Source organism: Oncorhynchus kisutch, linkage group LG1 (genome assembly GCF_002021735.2).
Source record: "Oncorhynchus kisutch isolate 150728-3 linkage group LG1, Okis_V2, whole genome shotgun sequence".
In the NCBI taxonomy this organism is placed as follows: Eukaryota; Metazoa; Chordata; class Actinopteri; order Salmoniformes; family Salmonidae; genus Oncorhynchus; species Oncorhynchus kisutch.
In genome coordinates, this window is record NC_034174.2 from 19,158,760 (window position 1) to 19,176,948 (window position 18,189).

An 18,189-nucleotide genomic window follows, 5' to 3' on the forward strand; every position below is an offset into this window, starting at 1 on the left:
CTAGACATGTTATACGCTCAACCATCCACTGACCAACCAACCTACTTTAGTTTTTGCCATAAGTAGCCATCTGTCTTATGTAACCATACCAACCATAACATATCATACTAATTTGAGTGTCCCGGATTTACATTTACTATGTTATGTCTACTCTGAGACCAGGCTTCTCAACTAAGTATAAAGAGCAACTAAGTAGAATTTTACACATAAATCATAAAACCTTGCTGCCCTTTCTCCTATTCCACCTGTTGTTGTGGCTCTAGTCTCAGATTGTGCAGTAGTTATTGTGGTTCAGTACAGTCCTTGTAAAGTCTGGGCTATCCAGTGACAGGGTTTGGGCTTCCCTGCTGCTTACTCCACTCTGCCTGTCTTCCAGACTCTCCCCTAAAGAGAGAGACTGTCTTCAGAATGGCTTCTGCTACACTCAGGTCCCAACAGATGGCTCTCTTCCCCTGGAGAACCTCTCCTCCAGCCAAGACTTCACCGGCCTGCACTGCACTGTGAATTGATCCATGTGGTGAGGAAGGGGAGAACATCTGCAGATAAGAGAGCAGCTTTTATGCGCAGAGGAAATCATGAGACCAAATGCTGAACAATTTGTTTAACAGAAAGAAAATGTGCCTGATGTTTCTCCAATTCCAAATATTTTGATGGTACAGTAATGGCTAATTTATCATGTAGAGATTAGGCAGAAAATATATTGTATTTTAATGATTCTCAAGACATAAAGTGTAGTCTGTTTAGCGTGTTAGCTAAACGGGGAATCCAGAGCATTGGTAGAACACCAGTTTGATTAAGTGGGTATGAGACAAAGTATTGTCCATGATCTGCAAAATGTGATAGCACTAATCTGCTTCCAAGCATAATCAGTGGTAGACTAGTCTTAAAGCAAGGCCATGGGCGGATTGGCTGTCTGGCAAATGCTAGAATGGCCGGACCATCTTTTAGTAGGGTGGGCTGGTCAAAATGTACCTAAAAAATGAGATGTAAAATACGATAATTGACACAGCTGGCGGCCCATGAGCCTGTTTTTTCTAAGTACTTTTGTGCTATTTCGCCTGGCCCAGTATTCTGATTGGCTGAGATAAAGTGGTGCAAATTCACATTCAAAGTCAAACGCATATCATCAAAGAGAGTGAAACCTGCTCTGACTGTCAGTCGCTTAGTCAAAATAAATAAAAATTGTGTTGCCAAAAAAGTTGGAGATACCAAAAAACGTCTCTTGAGGCAGACGCTGCTAAATGTGTGAAATTAACCAACTTATTTGCTAAAAGTTCTGATTCTGCTGGTCCGAGTACTGTGTCTGTGTCTGTGAGAAATTATAGATCATCTGCTGTGATGCAGTCAAAGTAGGAAGAAAACAGACAAAGACACGCTCATGCACACTGACACAGATCATGTAGCGTACTACTGCCAGTTAGGCCTAATATTTTGGCTGTATATGCTAATTAGGGAAGTGGCATTCAGGGGAACATTGCAATATAGCTTAAGTCTTTAGATTGGCTTTTATAACACATAGGTAAGACAATAGTATCTACTAGACATCTTTCCAGTGTTGTTTACCAAACACAAGTCATCATGTATTACAATCAGTGATGAAAAGTACTTAAGGAAAAATACTTTAAAGAACTACTTAAGTATCTGTACTTTACTTTACTATTTATATTTTTGACAACTTTTCCTTTTATTCCACTGCGTTCCTAAAGAAAATAATGTACTTGTTACACCATACATTTTCCCTGACACCCAAAAGTACCTGTTACATTTCAAATGCTAAGTAGGACAAGAAAATCATTGCATAATATAAGGAATGTGAAATGATTTATACTTTTACTTTTAAAACTGAAGTATATTTTAGCAATTACATTTACTTCAGATACTTAAGTATATTTAAAATCAAATACTTTTAGACTTTTACTCAAGTAGTATCTTACTGGGTGATTTTTCTTGGAGTCATTTTTTATTCAGGTATCTTTAGTTTTTTTAATCAAGTAAGATGTTTGGGTACTTTCCCAGCACTGATTACAATAAAGGACAATTTGGGGACTGTGTATTTTCATTGTTTTATCAATATTTATTAGCTTTTGTATCTCAGTCTCTTCGGCCCAGCAAGTGAGTTTATGAGCTGTAGTAACTCTAGTGTCGGATTACATACATACATTACATAGATCTGTCAATCACCATATTCTTATCGGCAGACTCAGTAGCCTCGGTTTTTCGGATGACTGCCTTGCCTGGTTCACCAATTACTTTGCAGACAGAGTTCAGTGTGTCAAATCGGAGGGCATGCTGTCCGGTCCTCTGGCAGTCTCTATGGGGGTGCCACAGGGTTCAATTCTCGGGCCGACTCTTTTCTCTGTGTATATCAATGATGTTGCTCTTGCTGCGGGCGATTCCCTGATCCACCTCTACGCAGACGACACCATTCTATATACTTTCGGCCCGTCTTTGGACTCTGTGCTATCTAACCTCCAAACAAGCTTCAATGCCATACAACACTCCTTCCGTGGCCTCCAACTGCTCTTAAACGCTAGTAAAACCAAATGCATGCTTTTCAACCGGTCGCCGCCTGCACCTGCATGCCCGACTAGCATCACCACCCTGGATGGTTCCGACCTAGAATATGTGGACGTCTATAAGTACCTAGGTGTCTGGCTAGACTGCAAACTCTCCTTCCAGACTCATATCAAACATCTCCAATCGAAAATCAAATCAAGAGTCGGCTTTCTATTCCGCAACAAAGCCTCCTTCACTCAAGCCGCCAAGCTTACCCTAGTAAAACTGACTATCCTACCGATCCTCGACTTCGGCGATGTCATCTACAAAATGGCTTCCAACACTCTACTCAGCAAACTGGATGCAGTCTATCACAGTGCCATCCGTTTTGTCACTAAAGCACCTTATACTACCCACCACTGCGACTTGTATGCTCTAGTCGGCTGGCCCTCGCTACATATTCGTCGCCAGACCCACTGGCTCCAGGTCATCTACAAGTCTATGCTAGGTAAAGCTCCGCCTTATCTCAGCTCACTGGTCACGATGGCAACACCCATCCGTAGCACGCGCTCCAGCAGGTGTATCTCACTGATCATCCCTAAAGCCAACACCTCATTTGGCCGCCTTTCGTTCCAGTACTCTGCTGCCTGTGACTGGAACGAATTGCAAAAATCGCTGAAGTTGGAGACTTTTATCTCCCTCACCAACTTCAAACATCAGCTATCTGAGCAGCTAACCGATCGCTGCAGCTGTACATAGTCTATTGGTAAATAGCCCACCCTTTTCACCTACCTCATCCCCGTACTGTTTCTATTTATTTACTTTTCTGCTCTTCTGCACACCAATATCTCTACCTGTACATGACCATCTGATCTTTTATCACTCCAGTGTTAATCTGCAAAATTGTAATTATTTGCCTACCTCCTCATGCCTTTTGCACACATTGTATATAGACCCCCCCTTCGTTTTCTACTGTGTTATTGACTTGTTAATTGTTTACTCCATGTGTAACTCTTTGTTGTATGCTCACACTGCTATGCTTTATCTTGGCCAGGTCGCAGTTGTACATGAGAACTTGTTCTCAACTTGCCTACCTGGTTAAATAAAGGTGAAATAAAAAAAATAAAAAAAATAAAAATAGCCACTAAACTGAAGTCTGGAAAGTCCCACCTATCTCCCGCTTATTTCATTCGCTGAAAGGCCCGTCACTGCTTTTTTGACCAACATAGAATGTTGGATATTGAATTCAATAGAAGAAAACAGAGAGAGAGGGAAAGAGAGAAATGACCCATTCCCATAATGTAGCTGTGGTGAATGAATAAACACATATATTAGACAAAGAAGAAAATCACTGAATAAATGCCTTATAGGTGACCATTGGCTTACTGTATATAATACCTTATAACAGCCTAAATACATATTTCAAATAGTGCATTTCAAGTGTTCCCTCCTGCCCACTTTAGATCCCTCAACTTAACCAAGACTAAGGAGATGATTGTGGACTACAGGAAAAGGAAAAGGAGGACCGAGCATGCCCCCATTCTCATCGACGGGGCTGTAGTGGAGCAGGTTGAGAGCTTCAAGTTCCTTGGTGTCCACATCACCAACAAACTAACATGGTCCAAACACACTAAGACAGTCGTGAAGAGGTCACGACAAAGCAAGCCAATTCCCCCTCAGGAAACGAAATAGATTTGGTATGGGTCCTGAGATTCTCAAAAGGTTCTACAGCTGCAACATCGAGAGCCATGACTGGCCGTGCTTCTACACCTGCATTGCTTGCTGTTTGGGGTTTTAGGCTGGGTTTCTGTACAGCACTTTGAGATATCAGCTGATGTACGAAGGGCTATATAAATAAATTTGATTTGATTTGATTTGGTTGCATCACTGCCTGGTACGACAATTGCTCGGCCTCCGACCGCAAGGCACTACAGAGGGTAGTGTGTACGGCCCAGTACATCACTGGGGCTAAGCTGCCTGCCATCCAGGACCTCTACACCAGGCGGTGTCAGAGGAAGGCCCTAAAAATTGTCAAAGACCCCAGCCACCCCAGTCATAGACTGTTCTCTCTACTACCGCATGGCAAGCTGTACCAGAGTGCCAAGTCTAGGACAAAAGGCTTCTCAATTGTTTTTACCCCCAAGCCATAAGACTCCTGAACAGGTAATCAAAGGCTACCCAGAATATTTGCACTGTGTGCCCCAACCCCTCTTTTACGCTGCTGCTACTCTCTGTTCATCATATATGCATAGTCACTTTAACCATATCTACATGTACATACTACCTCAATCAGCCTGACTAACCAGTGTCTGTATAAAGCCTCGCTACTGTATGTAGCCTCGTTGCTGTATGTAGCCTCGCTACTGTTTTTCACTGTCTTTTTACTGTTGTTTTTATGTCTTTACTTACCTATTGTTCACCTAATACCTTGTTGCACTATTGGTTGGAGCCTGTAAGTAAACATTTCACTGTAAGGTAACCTGTTGTATTCGGCGCATGTGACAAATAAACTTTGATTTGATAAGTGTTTAAATATTAGGCTACATATAATTAAACAGAAGAAAACAGTGTAACACTTTATTTTAAAGGTAATATACCATTTATAAGGCATTGTCAGTAGCATTACTGCCTGTGTGTGTAAGTAGCGGTGATGTGGGCTGGCATGGCTGAAATGCCTGGGCTGAATTTCTGACCCAGTTTGCCCCTGAGCAAGGCCATCTTCTTTTTCACTCCCTATGCAGACCTTACTTCAAGTTTGCATTTGTCTCAAGGCAATTAGTTCAGCGAAAATGTGAAACGATTTTTCTCATGTTTGTTTCCCAGGTTGCCCCATGATTCTAGCATTCTCATCCACTAGATGTTGACATTTTGCAGAATGCATGTGTTATCTATGTGTATGTATGGCAGGTTGGAAGTATGGTTACCAGTGTGTATTAAGCAGGTAATGTAGCAGGAGAGGGGACCACCTGGGGGTGACAGCCACCTGCATCTCCTCAGACAGCCAGGCCCTGTACTGAGCTGCAGCTCTCAACCCACTCAACACGCTCCCTCCCTCCTCACAAGTCAGACCCCTCTGAGAGCCTCTCCGTATACCAGTCAGGAACTGAAATCAAAGCACTCTTCTTGTTAAGCACCCCCGCTGAGATAAACAGTTTCTTCGTGCCTCGGAATCTCTTGAGTGCAATCTCTGCTGCATTTCTTTCATTTCCTGGTGGATAATTTTTTACCGCAGTGTTAACACCTTCATAACTGCCGTGGCTTGGAGTGCATTAGAGGTTGTTGACTCTGCCCAGCTCTACAAGCCCTCCCCCCCACTGGGCACTGATCAACGTCTAGTTTAGATTTACATTTGGTTGAGTTGTCAACTAACGTGAATTCAATGAGAAATCACTTGGATTTAGGTAAAAAGTTGGGTGAAAAAAAGACGCAATTGCCTGACATTGACAACTTTTTTTCAAATCCAATCAGTTTTCCATGTTGATTCAACATCATCACATTCAATCGTTTGGTTGAAATGACATGGAAACAATGTTGATTCAACCAGTTGATTCAACCAGTGGGACATGCCCTTCGAACTCTAACAGCTGACAGAAAAGATGATTATAGTCCATTTGATACATGTTGTTGTTTGGTGCACAGACAAATCACTTCAGAACATTGAACTGAGCACATGCTTACAAAGGACATTTTCCTCCACTGCTTCCTTGAACATCATTAGGTTTTCTCACTCCAACAGAAGACTCCAGCAAACATGCTACATTTTGCTAACCCTAATGTAGTTGCTGAGATATTCAGCTGAAAAGCTTTGCATTTGTTATTATGAATACATGTCACACACACCACACACACACACATCTCATTCATCTACTGCAATCAGCAAGGATAGCCATTTAGTTTGATGGGTTAGAGTCAATATGACACTGATCTCTAGTCTGAGGACAGGAATTCCCCTCTAATGACCAAGACTAATCATGACTGGCAGAGATGGTGGTTTGTTTCGTGGTCTCATTTCCAGACAGAAAGTCTCTGCAGCTTACATTAGGCGTATGAATGTTGATGATGATGAACGATGCTAATAACTGTTGCCAATTATCTTTTCAACACTTTTCCCTTATTTTGCCAGCAGCAACAGCTGAGCTGGTGAGAAAAATGGATAGCAACCCGTTCCTCATGAGTTGACAAAAACACAAGTAGCACATTAAGAGCAGACATGATTTGTGATAGATGCGTAACTACTAACTATATTGCAGTTATTGCTATTGTCTTATAGTGCCCGTCTACATGGATTGGTTAAGTCAGAACGATTTTAACACTGTCTCCCATCTATCTGTCTGCTGAGATCATAACAGCCATAAAAATCCCAATGATAAAGGATTTATTGAGCAAAGCTGGGACTGTAAATCTCTGTTCAAGAACAGGTCTGTGTTTTGTTCATATTTGTGCCAGGAACTGAACTGATATTGAGTATAGAGTTTATTTCAGACAATCCATACTTTCTAGGATACTTGACTCTGCCTTGAATCCTCTTTTGCCCTCATTTGTACACTGGCCATATTGTATCGTCTTTGCCTGCCATTATTGTCCTATTATACCTACCTTATCATGATGACATGAGATAATGAGGATCATTTCATAACATTCACATTATCTGTGTGTGTGTGTGTGTGTGTGCGTGTTCGTCCGTGCTCATGTGTGCGTCTGTGTGTGTTTCTTATACATAATGACTGCGTTTAAGAATAGTGTTAACACCAGCGGCCGTGCGGTAAATTATTGATGAACTCTGGTGCCTTGAGAGGCTTGTAAAGCAGATGTACCTGGAAGTCAGAAACCCAGCTTCTGATAGTAGTCATGTCTCCATCTGTCTGCACCTCAGGGCATGGCTTCGGCTGCTCTCTGGGACCATTTACACAGCCCGACAACCTGATATATGGCTCTGTCCCTGTCTAAGCAGTCTTACACAACGCTAGCCTAAATGTTTTACGATACACTGTCTCTTTTTACAGAATCCTTTTTGATTGATGTCATGTGGAAATGAACTCGTTACGAACCAATTCTGGACTAATGAGTACCCAGTGCAATTCTCTGAAAACTGCTGTTGTCTTACCGTGATCAGAGGGTGAAAAAGATTGTGTTGTCTTCATTCAGATTGTCTGACCTTTATTGTCTATTATCGTCTTAATTTCCCAGTGTTAAAGTGGATGGACATGTTCTATCCTCTTTCGTTTAATGTAGTGCATTGCTTTATCATTGGGGCTAATTACTACTGAACAAATGGCTGCTCACCTCCTGTTTGATGCAGTGTATAATCATTGTTGACCTACTCACTGAACCTCACTTATACATGTATGTGACCTGCATAATACTCCACATCGCCGACTTAGTAATTAATAGGACTTAATTGCAGTGGATGCACCATCAATTTAGTCTTAAGCCTTAATCACTGTAGTCACACAGCTTGGTTCATTCTGGAGAGAAAGAATCTGTGCAGGCCTTGGATTTGTGTTGTGTTCTCCAACCTGCCTTACTGCTGGATGGACTAGGTCATGCTTTCATGTGTGATCAGGGTGTTTTTCAGTATTACTGCTAAACCGCTCTTATTGGATGTATGATTGTGTACATTTAGGGAGGTTGCAATGAATTGTCTGTTTTAAAGCCTTCTCTTAGAATCAGGAATTCTTCTTCACAGTATTCATCACCAGGAAAATGTTTAAACTCTGCCTGAGTTGACTCAGAACTTTCTCTGTTACACTGTTGGAGGATTGTGATGGGTTCCTGTGACTGCCCTGTACTGTATGTCGGGCCTCTCTCGCCAACAAGCAGCCATTATTCACACTTCAAATCATGTAAGAAGCTGAAAGCCTGGCACCACTCCAAATGTGTGTTTCCATTTGGGAGCCATCCAAACAAAACTCTGAGTGCCCGGCCAACCAATCCTAATGAGCGATCTAGGAGGGGGAGGAGGAGGAGGAGGTGGGAGAGAATGAGGAGAAGGAGGGGGATGAGGAGAAGTGGGAGGGAGAGAGGGAGGGGGAGGGAGGGTAGGATGAGGACAAGGAGGGGGACGAGGAGTGGGAGGAGGGGGGATGAGGAGGAGGAGGGTAGAGGGAGGAGGAGGAGGGATGAGGAGAGGGGGGGGCAAAGGCTTAAGAGAATTCCCTCTGGAATCAACACATCACAGCAGAGGAAAGGCGAAAGGCCAGGGTAGCGAGGGGGACTTTTTTGTGTTATTTACATATTCTTCAGATCTACAAGAATGTAGAAGACTTTGAAGGCTGGTTTTAAAAGTATTAAAAATAATCAATTAGGTTTTCCAATCAATGATATTTTGCCCGTATTTAGTTACACAAGAGGTTGCATGGCTAGTGCACACATGCAACCTAATCTGTATTGCTGTTCTATTTGGTTGTCAAATGATCCTCTCATCCACACTGAGGACAAGACAACATATATTTTCCACCTCTCAATAGCTCTCGACAATGCAGCCTCAGTGTTTTCCTCCCCTGATTAAATAGTATTCTCTGCACGTTGACAAATGTTTGGTGACGAGTCACTGATGTGATTAATTTCTACTGTAGACCCCTTATTCATTCATCAAGACTGAATTATGAAAGAGACCGTACACATTATCTCTCAAGAGAGGAGAGTTTCTATTTCATCAGCATACCAACTGATACAATGAGGCAGAGAGAAAGAAAAAGAGAGAGAGATAGGCAGAGAGAAAGATAGGAGGCAGAGAGAGAAGCAGAGATGGAGAGAGGCAAAGATGGAGGAGAGAGAGAGAGAGAGCAACACTGTATATATATGTAATATGACATTTGTAATGTCTTTATCCTTTTGGAACTTCTGTGAGTGTAATGTGTACTGTTAATTTTTATTGTTTATTTCACTTCTGTATATTATCTACTTCACTTACTTTGGCAATGTTAACATATGTTTCCCATGCCAATAAAGCCCCTTGAATTGAATTGAGAGAGAGAGAGAGAGAGAGAGAGAGACAGAGACAGGGAGAGGGAGAGAGAGAGAGAGAGAGAGGCAGAGAGAGAGGCAGAAAGAGAGAGAGAGAGAGAGAGAGAGAGGCAGAGAGAGAGAGAGAGAGTGAGAGAGACAGAGAGAGAGAGAGAGGTAGAGAGAGACAGAGAGACAGAGAGAGACAGAGAGAGAGGTAGAGAGAGACAGAGAGAGACAGAGAGAGAAAGAGAGAGAGAGAGAGAGAGAGAGAGAGAGACAGAGAGAGGGAGGGGGAGAGAGAGAGAGGCAGAGAGAGGGAGAGGGAGAGAGAGACAGAGAGAGACAGAGAGACAGGGAGAGGGAGAGAGAGAGGCAGAGAGAGGGCTCTGTGATGGTGATGAGCCGTCTACTCCACGTCTCCGCAGTATGGCAACGCTGCTACTGAAGTGCTGTTTTATCAACTCACTGATAATGGACTCCTCTGTTTCCATAGGGATTTATGAGTGTTTCTTTGTCTTCCTGCCTGGGAGATTGTTTATAAAAGCTTCCAATATGACACCCTGAGTAGTATGATTATGTATCCACTTTTTACATTTGATAATGTGTTTGATTTTTATAGAGATGAGGATGGATGATGATAATCATGATGACAGTGATAATGCTGCATCAGCTGTTGACATAATGGTGATGATGTTAAAAGCTCAGTAATGTACAGATAAGGATGAGCTTCCTTTTACCTTTATTTTGACTCTGATTTGCCATTTGGTACATACGTGTTTGCTTATGTAGCACTTTACAATACGGTTCCATTTGTAAAGGGTTAATAAAGGAGTTATAATGATGTTATTAATGGCATTTTAATCATTTGAAAATGCATTATAAACCATTAATAAACGGTTATATCGCAAAGGTCAAAATAGTGAAATTATTGGTCAGTGAGCCAATATTTACCTCCAGTTATTAACCAGTTATAAATGCACTTACAAAAACACTTCTAAGACGAACTCTTATGTATCATAACGTAACCTTGTTTGCAATAGTTGCACAGTTGCACTATAGTTATTTTCTCACTTTTGGGTGTGATGCATTGTTGCTCTGTCCCAGGAACAGAAGAGGTTGGTTTTCATGATGTGTCTTTGAAACCCTGATGCTCTGGCCAAATTTACATCCAGAACATTATTCAATCATTATTTCTCCTTACCAGATTATATCAACACCCACTTCTCTGTGATAGTCTACGTATGGTGAACGCTCTGTTGTGAAATGGTAACCATAATCACGTTGGTGAGGAGGAGGTATCCTCTCACAACATTGAATGTTTTGGTCTTCATACCCACCATTCATTGAGTGAAGTGTTGAATCTTCTCTTATGTATGAAGTGATGAGTACCCAATACTACCTGTAAGTATAAGCTCTGAGTGAACTCTCAAATCACCTAGAAATGATTACCCACATGAATAACTTTTAAAACTATTCCTGATTTTAAAGTGACAGACCTATAAACATTTATAATTGCTAAAATGATACCTTATTTTAAAGTGGCAATACACTGACCATTAACAAATGGGTTATCAACATTTTTAACTTCTGAAAAGATACTTTTAAAGCTGCAATAGGCAGGAAATAGATAAATAGTGGCTCACTATCTGGCAAGGACTTATCGCACTATTTGGACCAATTTGTTATAACCCATTTATTAATGATTTATAATGCATTTACAAATCATTAAATAACTGTTAATAAGGTAATTACTAACCCTTTATAAACCCTTTACAAATGGAACCTTAGGTGCTACCTATGAGGTAGATGGGCTTAAGACCTTCTGAATATTTTAACATGTAATCCATCCATCCAAGTCAGTCTTAGATGAATTTGAGGAGTGCATTGATTTAGTCAAATCAAATCACATTTTATTTGTCACATACACATGGTTAACAGATGTTAATGCGAGTGTAGAGAAATGCTTGAGCTTCCAGTTCCGACAGTGCTGTAATAACAACTACCTAATACACACAAATCTAAAGGGGTGAATGAGAGTATGTACATGTACGTTTATGGATGAGCGATGGCCGAGCGGCATAGGCAAGGTGCAATAGATGGTATAAAATACAGTATATACTTATAATATAAGTAATGTAAGATATGTAAACATTATAAATAAAATACAGTATATACATGTGATATGAGTTATACCAGATATGTAAACATTATTAAAGTGGCATTATTTAAAGTGGCATTGTATAAAGTGACTCATGATCCATTTATTAAAGTGGCCAGTGATTGGGTCTCCATGTAGGCAGCAGCCTCTCTGTGTTAATGATTGCTGTTAAGCAGTTTGATTGCCTTGAGATTGAAGCTTTTTTTCAGTCTCTCGGTCCCAGATTTGATGCACCTGTACTGACCTCGCCTTCTAGATGATAGCGGTGTGAACAGGCAGTGGCTCGGGTGGTTGTTGTCCTTGATGATCTTTTTGGCCTTCCTGTGACATCGGGTGCTGTAGATGTCATGGAGGGCAGGTAGTTTGCCCCTGGTGATGCTTTGTGCAGATCGCACCACTCTCTTGAGAGCCTTGCAGTTGAGGGCGGTGCAGTTGCCGTACCAGGCTGTGATACAGCCCAACAGGATGCTAACGATTGTGCATCTGTAAAAGTTTGTCAGGGTTTTGGGTGACAAGCCAAATTTCTTCAGCCTCCGGAGGTTGAAGAGGCGCTGTTGCACCTTCTACACCACACTGTCTGTGTGAGTGGACCATTTCAGTTCGTCTGTGATGTGTACACCGAGGAACTTAAAACTTTCCACCTTCTCCACTACTGTCCCTTCGATGTGGATAGGGGGGGGTGCTCCCTCTGCTGTCTCCTGAAGTTCACGATAATCTCCTTTGTTTTGTTTACGTTGAGTGGGAGGTTGTTTTCCTGACACCACACTCCGAGTTCCCTCACCTCCTCCCTGTAGGCTGTCTCGTTGTTGCTGGTAATAAAGCCCACTACTGTTGTGTCATCTGCAAACTTGATGATTGAGTTGGAGGAGTGCATGGCCACGCAGTCGTGGGTGAACAGGGAGAATAGGAGGGGCTGAGCACGCACCCTTGTGGGAACTGGGAACCGTTCTTGCATGCTTATAATTCCCAAGGCCATTCTGACGCAGTCAGCTTGTCAGTCAGTCAGTCCCACATGCTTCATTCCAGTGGGAACTGGGAAACGTAATTCGATGCATAGATGTTATGTAAAGTTTGGATGAGCTGCAGTCTTATTGCAGACTCCACTGAGGATGGCAACACTCCCATAGAATGGATTTGATGTCAGTCAGGAGCCAGGGAAGAACAGGTTGAGATGTTTTGATCCTGTCTGATGTGTGATGGGTACCAACCTGCAGCTCCACTCTGCAAGCAGGCATGCCTCTGACTCTGTCCCTGCATACTGATTCACTCCACCAGAGAGCAGCCATAGAGCAGTGCATGCACCCATAGTCAGTGTGCTGGTGAATCATTCATACAGTAACCTAGCAGGGCTTGTGTGATATAGTCTCTGCATGTAAGAGATGTCATATATAGGCTCTTGAGTGGCATAGAGGTCTAAGGCACTGCATCTCAGTACTAGAGGCGTCACTACGGACACCCTGGTTCCATTCCAGGCTGTATCATATCCGGCCGTGATTGGGAGTCCCATAGGGCGGCACACAATTGGCCCAGCGTCGTACGTGTTTGGCCGGTGTAGGCCGTCATTGTAAATAAGAATTTGTTCTTAACTGACTTGCCTAGTTAACAAAAGGTTAAATAAACCTTTACTTGATGAAACAAGAACAAATGAACTGAAAAGAATACACTGGGCTAAACTTACACCTTTGGACTTTTGGATAGACATAATACAGCGTAAAAAACTCTAAATCAGCATTCTCATGTTGTATACAACATATAAGTGTAGACATTGATATTAAGTCATTGATTCCTTTGATGGCAGCCTGTATGTGCACACTGTTATATATTGTATGTTTTGAGTAAACATCCCTCCGACCTCGGCCAGATTGTGTTTTCTCAGTCTGATTGAAATGCAGGAACCCACAGCCGGGCTAAAAAATGATCAGCCACCCTCCCCATCCCCCTACCAGCCCCAGCCAACCCCAGCCAACCCCAGCCACCCTCCCCATCCCCCTACCAGCCCCAGCCAACCAAAACAGAATAAACTGAAGGGGTGTCTGTTTGCTTAAAGATAGAAATTGCTTCTGCTCCTCCTCGCACATATTTCATCAGCGTAGAGCTAACCTTGGTTCTTGGAAATTAATAGGCAGGATTTCTATGAATGCACAAGCAGGCTGCTGCGCTGCCGTGGAAACAGGGATGGGTGCAGAGACTGCAGACAGATCAACATGCTCTGTCTGTCTGTCGATATGCAGATAGACAGAAGCCTCTGAAATGAGTGGTGTTGCTCTTTCTCAGTGCATTGGCTTGGTGCTCTCATGTGATCTTCTTACGGTCTGTTCTAACAAATTGTAATAATAGTGTTGAATTATAACAAAGATACAAAGATAGATGACATGAACTCTTGGTCATTTGGAAGGTTGTAAGAAATGTTGAAAATATTTCCTTGTTCCCATCAGGATGTTTCTAAAAGTATATACATGCTCTGTGATTATATAGGCCTACTTAGTCAATATTTGACAAAGCAATGTATTCAAAGGTTTTGATGAAGACCATAGTCACATCACACAGTTGTAAACATGTATATATTATTAGAATGATTATTGTTTGTTTTATTGTTTCATTCACCCCTGCACTGCTGGAGCTCAGACCTTAAGAGTTTCACTGTACTCTGCAACTACATCTGCAACTCTGTGCATTTGACTAAATAAACATTGAATCAAAATCTAAAATCTATTTTTCTACATTTGACACCTTTTCATTCAGAGAAGTATTAAAGAAGAGGGCAGACATACGCTGAATGTAAACACGTTGGACACATTGAATTCCCTGGCCCAGGGGGTAAATAGCTGGAAATATGAGCTAGAGTTTCCCTCCCCTCTGTCATGTGACCCCTGTGAACCTGGACAAGCAGAGGTCAGAGGGCCGGGTGATAGATTTCACTCTTTCAAAATATCGACTGAGGTTGCATTCCTGATTATGCACTGTACAGTACAATGCAACTCCCACACTGATGGTGATATTGATGAGTGCTTACACTCTAAAAGTACAGTGTAGATGGCCCATTTATGATAATATTGAAGTGTTAATTAATTTCTCCCTCCTCAGTTTGTGTTAGTATATTGAATGAATTCAAGTAATTAATCTGTACATCATAAAACAAAAGCCAGTTTGAAACATGAACTCCCGTCAATGGACTATAGATTACATTTTGGCTTTACTTTTTGTGGTCTAACTGTGCCATCTCGTGGTTAAACCTGAGTACTTGGCTCGCTCACTGCCCTCCCTTGGTTATCCCTGAACTATAACTGGTTTATCATAAAGCACAGGCCATAACTGGATGGTCCCTACGTCCTGTGTGTTTAATGCTGCTGTGACAGTGGCCTTGGTGCCGGTCAATTAGACCATTGATTTAGTTGTCAGATGGAGGGACGCTGTGACGTGATGTGATTGGTGCTGACACCCAGTGGTTGTGCCACATGTGGTGCTCACAGCTCAATCCAGCTCATTTGGCCCCTTATCTCCCTTCACTTAATCAGATATGACAAGCTCTGTGGGCCCCCTCTTCACAAAACAATCAAACTCCACTCCTCAGCCCATCACTTTAAAGCCCATCGGCCTGTTGATCGCTGCCAATTAAGGGATGATGTGTGTTTCTTTGCTCATTTGAGCACTTGACTTTAATTGTAATCACTTAATCCTCACGACAGTGCTGGAGATGGAGCAGATGTCTAATTGGTATGTTAATTATTATTATTCACTACTTATGAGTCAGTCAGCACGCTGGCACTAAGCTGGCAGTAAACTGGGATTGCTGTCAGACGTCACTTATTTGTTCTGCTTCGTTTTAGGGACTCCCCAATATCACTTATCAACCATCACATTATAAGAGATCCATGGCACATAACCACATACGGAATACGACATAGTTGTTTAATTTTTAGAAACTTCAGAAAAACATGAACTTCAGAAAAACCTTGTGAAGTTTCAGCTACTGATTTAATCAAATCAAAAACATCATGTTCCTTCTGTTATTGAACCCTGGCGTCTACAATACTTCGGGGATAACGTTTTTGTCCTGTGAGTGTGTACTGTACATGTTAATAGAGGTATAAATCTTCAACCAGTAGTGCATCCCTTGAGTGTATCTGTAGGAGGCTGGACTCCTGCCGTACTGTCTTTCTCCTGCTTTACCAGCAGAGGAACAACGCCCCACTTTGCCTTCACTTTCTCATTCACACATTCTGTACATTTTCAGAGACACATTCAGCTCATAAATACAATTTTCAAAATACTGGACTATACTTATGCTTTTGATGTATCACGAGATCATCGGTTTTAGAATTACAGGCACATTTTCTTTTAAATATATTTTTTAATCTGTTTCGTAGGGAATTCAGGTAGGATGTTGTTTTTAGACTTTAAAACAGATAAAATAATTATATATTATATAGAAAATACACACGTTGCAAACACAACATACAGGCAGTTTCTCTCTGTGTGCAGTCTTGTCATTCTTTCATTTTAATGAATACATGACTCTGTCAAATCCCAAAGCTCTGAAGTTAGCTTTGTCTTACTCACCAAAATTCTTAGTGAGACATAAATGAAACCGTAGCGCTACGTAAAGCCGATGCAACATACTGTAGACACATTTTGGGGACACATCTCCTCACTCCTTTTAACAGAGTGGTATTTATAGGAGATCCATCTGAATCATTTATCTGAAAGTACCCAGTTCCTGCGTCATAAAGGAAGAAAGCCTGATAACTGTATAGACAGAGTTATTGGAGCAGAAGCTTTTGACAAAGAGGAACACAGTGCAGAGCTCTTCACTCAGAAGTTAAGAGCTATTTGGAGCTTGTGTTTGACTTCCTTCACCCTCTATTACACTACTAACATAGGGATCACAGCACTGCTGTGCTGGAACAAATTTGCACTCAAAAACAAACCTCTTACCTTGGCTGTTTTGTCCAGTGTTATGTTTTCTTTCAATTTACACATTTGGAAATTGGAAGTCATGGATGTCTCAGAAAAATTAAGGGTTTTGATCACACTATTTGGATAAACAAACTATCTCTTGATAAGCAGCTGTTTACTAAGGTTACAGTCAGGGTCAGGGTTAAGGTTATGTTTAGAACTGTGGTTAGGGTTAGTAGATAGTTAGTTTAAATGTTATCGATAGTCTGTAGAGCATTTACAGATGGACTATCCAAATAAAGTGTTACCAGGGTTTTAGACTGAGTTAGACTCAAACATGCAAGTCAGTCAATGTCAGAAATGCAAAGGTATTTCCCTATGATAGCAGAGGGACATTTCCTGGGCTATGGAGACCTTTGTTACTCATAGGCCAATGGAGTTGACTCTAACATACTTATTCTGCATCAACAAGCCAAGCTCATATTGCATATATTATTAAAATACTGTTTATTATCAGGCTATTCAAGTGTCAAAACGGAATCTGCCTTTATGTGAGTCTTCTCTCTCTCTCTCTCTCTCTCTCTCTCTCTCTCTCTCTCTCTCTCTCTCCCCCCCCCCTCTCTCTCTCTCCCCCCCCCCCCTCTCTCCCCCCCCCCCTCTCTCCCCCCCCCCCCCTCTCTCTCTGATACTGAAAGCAGTTGAAGCAGTGTGAAATGTTTCTTGACAATGACGCACATAAGGACGATGATGTAGGTTGGATGTAAATACTGTATGTAGCCCATATGTATTTATATGCATTGCCCCATAACTTCCGGTGGACTATGACCTATAAGTTTTACATTTGTCTTTTGGCATTTTAAATTGCTTATAGAAACACTTTTGCCCTGACGGTTACGTATCTCCACGGCCATTGTTAATTATACGTATCTCCATGGCCATCGTTAATGAACATGAGCATCAAGATCATTTAATTAGTTAGTAAAGCACATTGTGATGAGTACGGAGCAATTGAAAAGTCGTAAAATGCCGCATGAATATTCATCTGCCTCCTCTGCTCAGCTCTGCCTGAGATGGACAACAACAGCTGGGCCCTTACATCTTCATCACCACCCCACCACATCATTAGAATTATGCAAACATTTAATTGGCCATCTGTTGACTGGAGTCAGATTTGTATGTTTTTTTCTTTCTGTCAGCTCTGTGCTTGTCCCTGGTTTCTGTGTGACGGGCCTGTCTCTGGAACTGGGAGGGCTGCAGAGGGCTGTGTAAATAACTCCCTGAGCATACGCCACTGAAGGAGATGATAGAAACACGTCAGATGTTAACCCTGTACTTCCCATAGAGCCTGCTGTGCTAGTGGGGCTGCAAATTAGGACATATCGTATGGATGTGGTGTGAATCTTCATCATATCATATGTACATATAGAGCTGTGAGACAAGCTGGGAAAATGATAAAAAATCTATTTAGCAAAGTGTATCTCAAGTGAATAAACCACTGGAAAACATGCTATTACTTTACAGTTATTGTACCAAACCATAGATCTTAAAGGCTTGAACTAAAGAGCGTAAAAAACAACATATTGTTCCATGGTGTGTATAGCCTATTTGCTTGACAACCTTGCTGAGTTCAGGAGGGTTTATATCAGGTGAGATTTCATAGAGAAAGTGATGCTAGTTGAGAGTCACTTTGT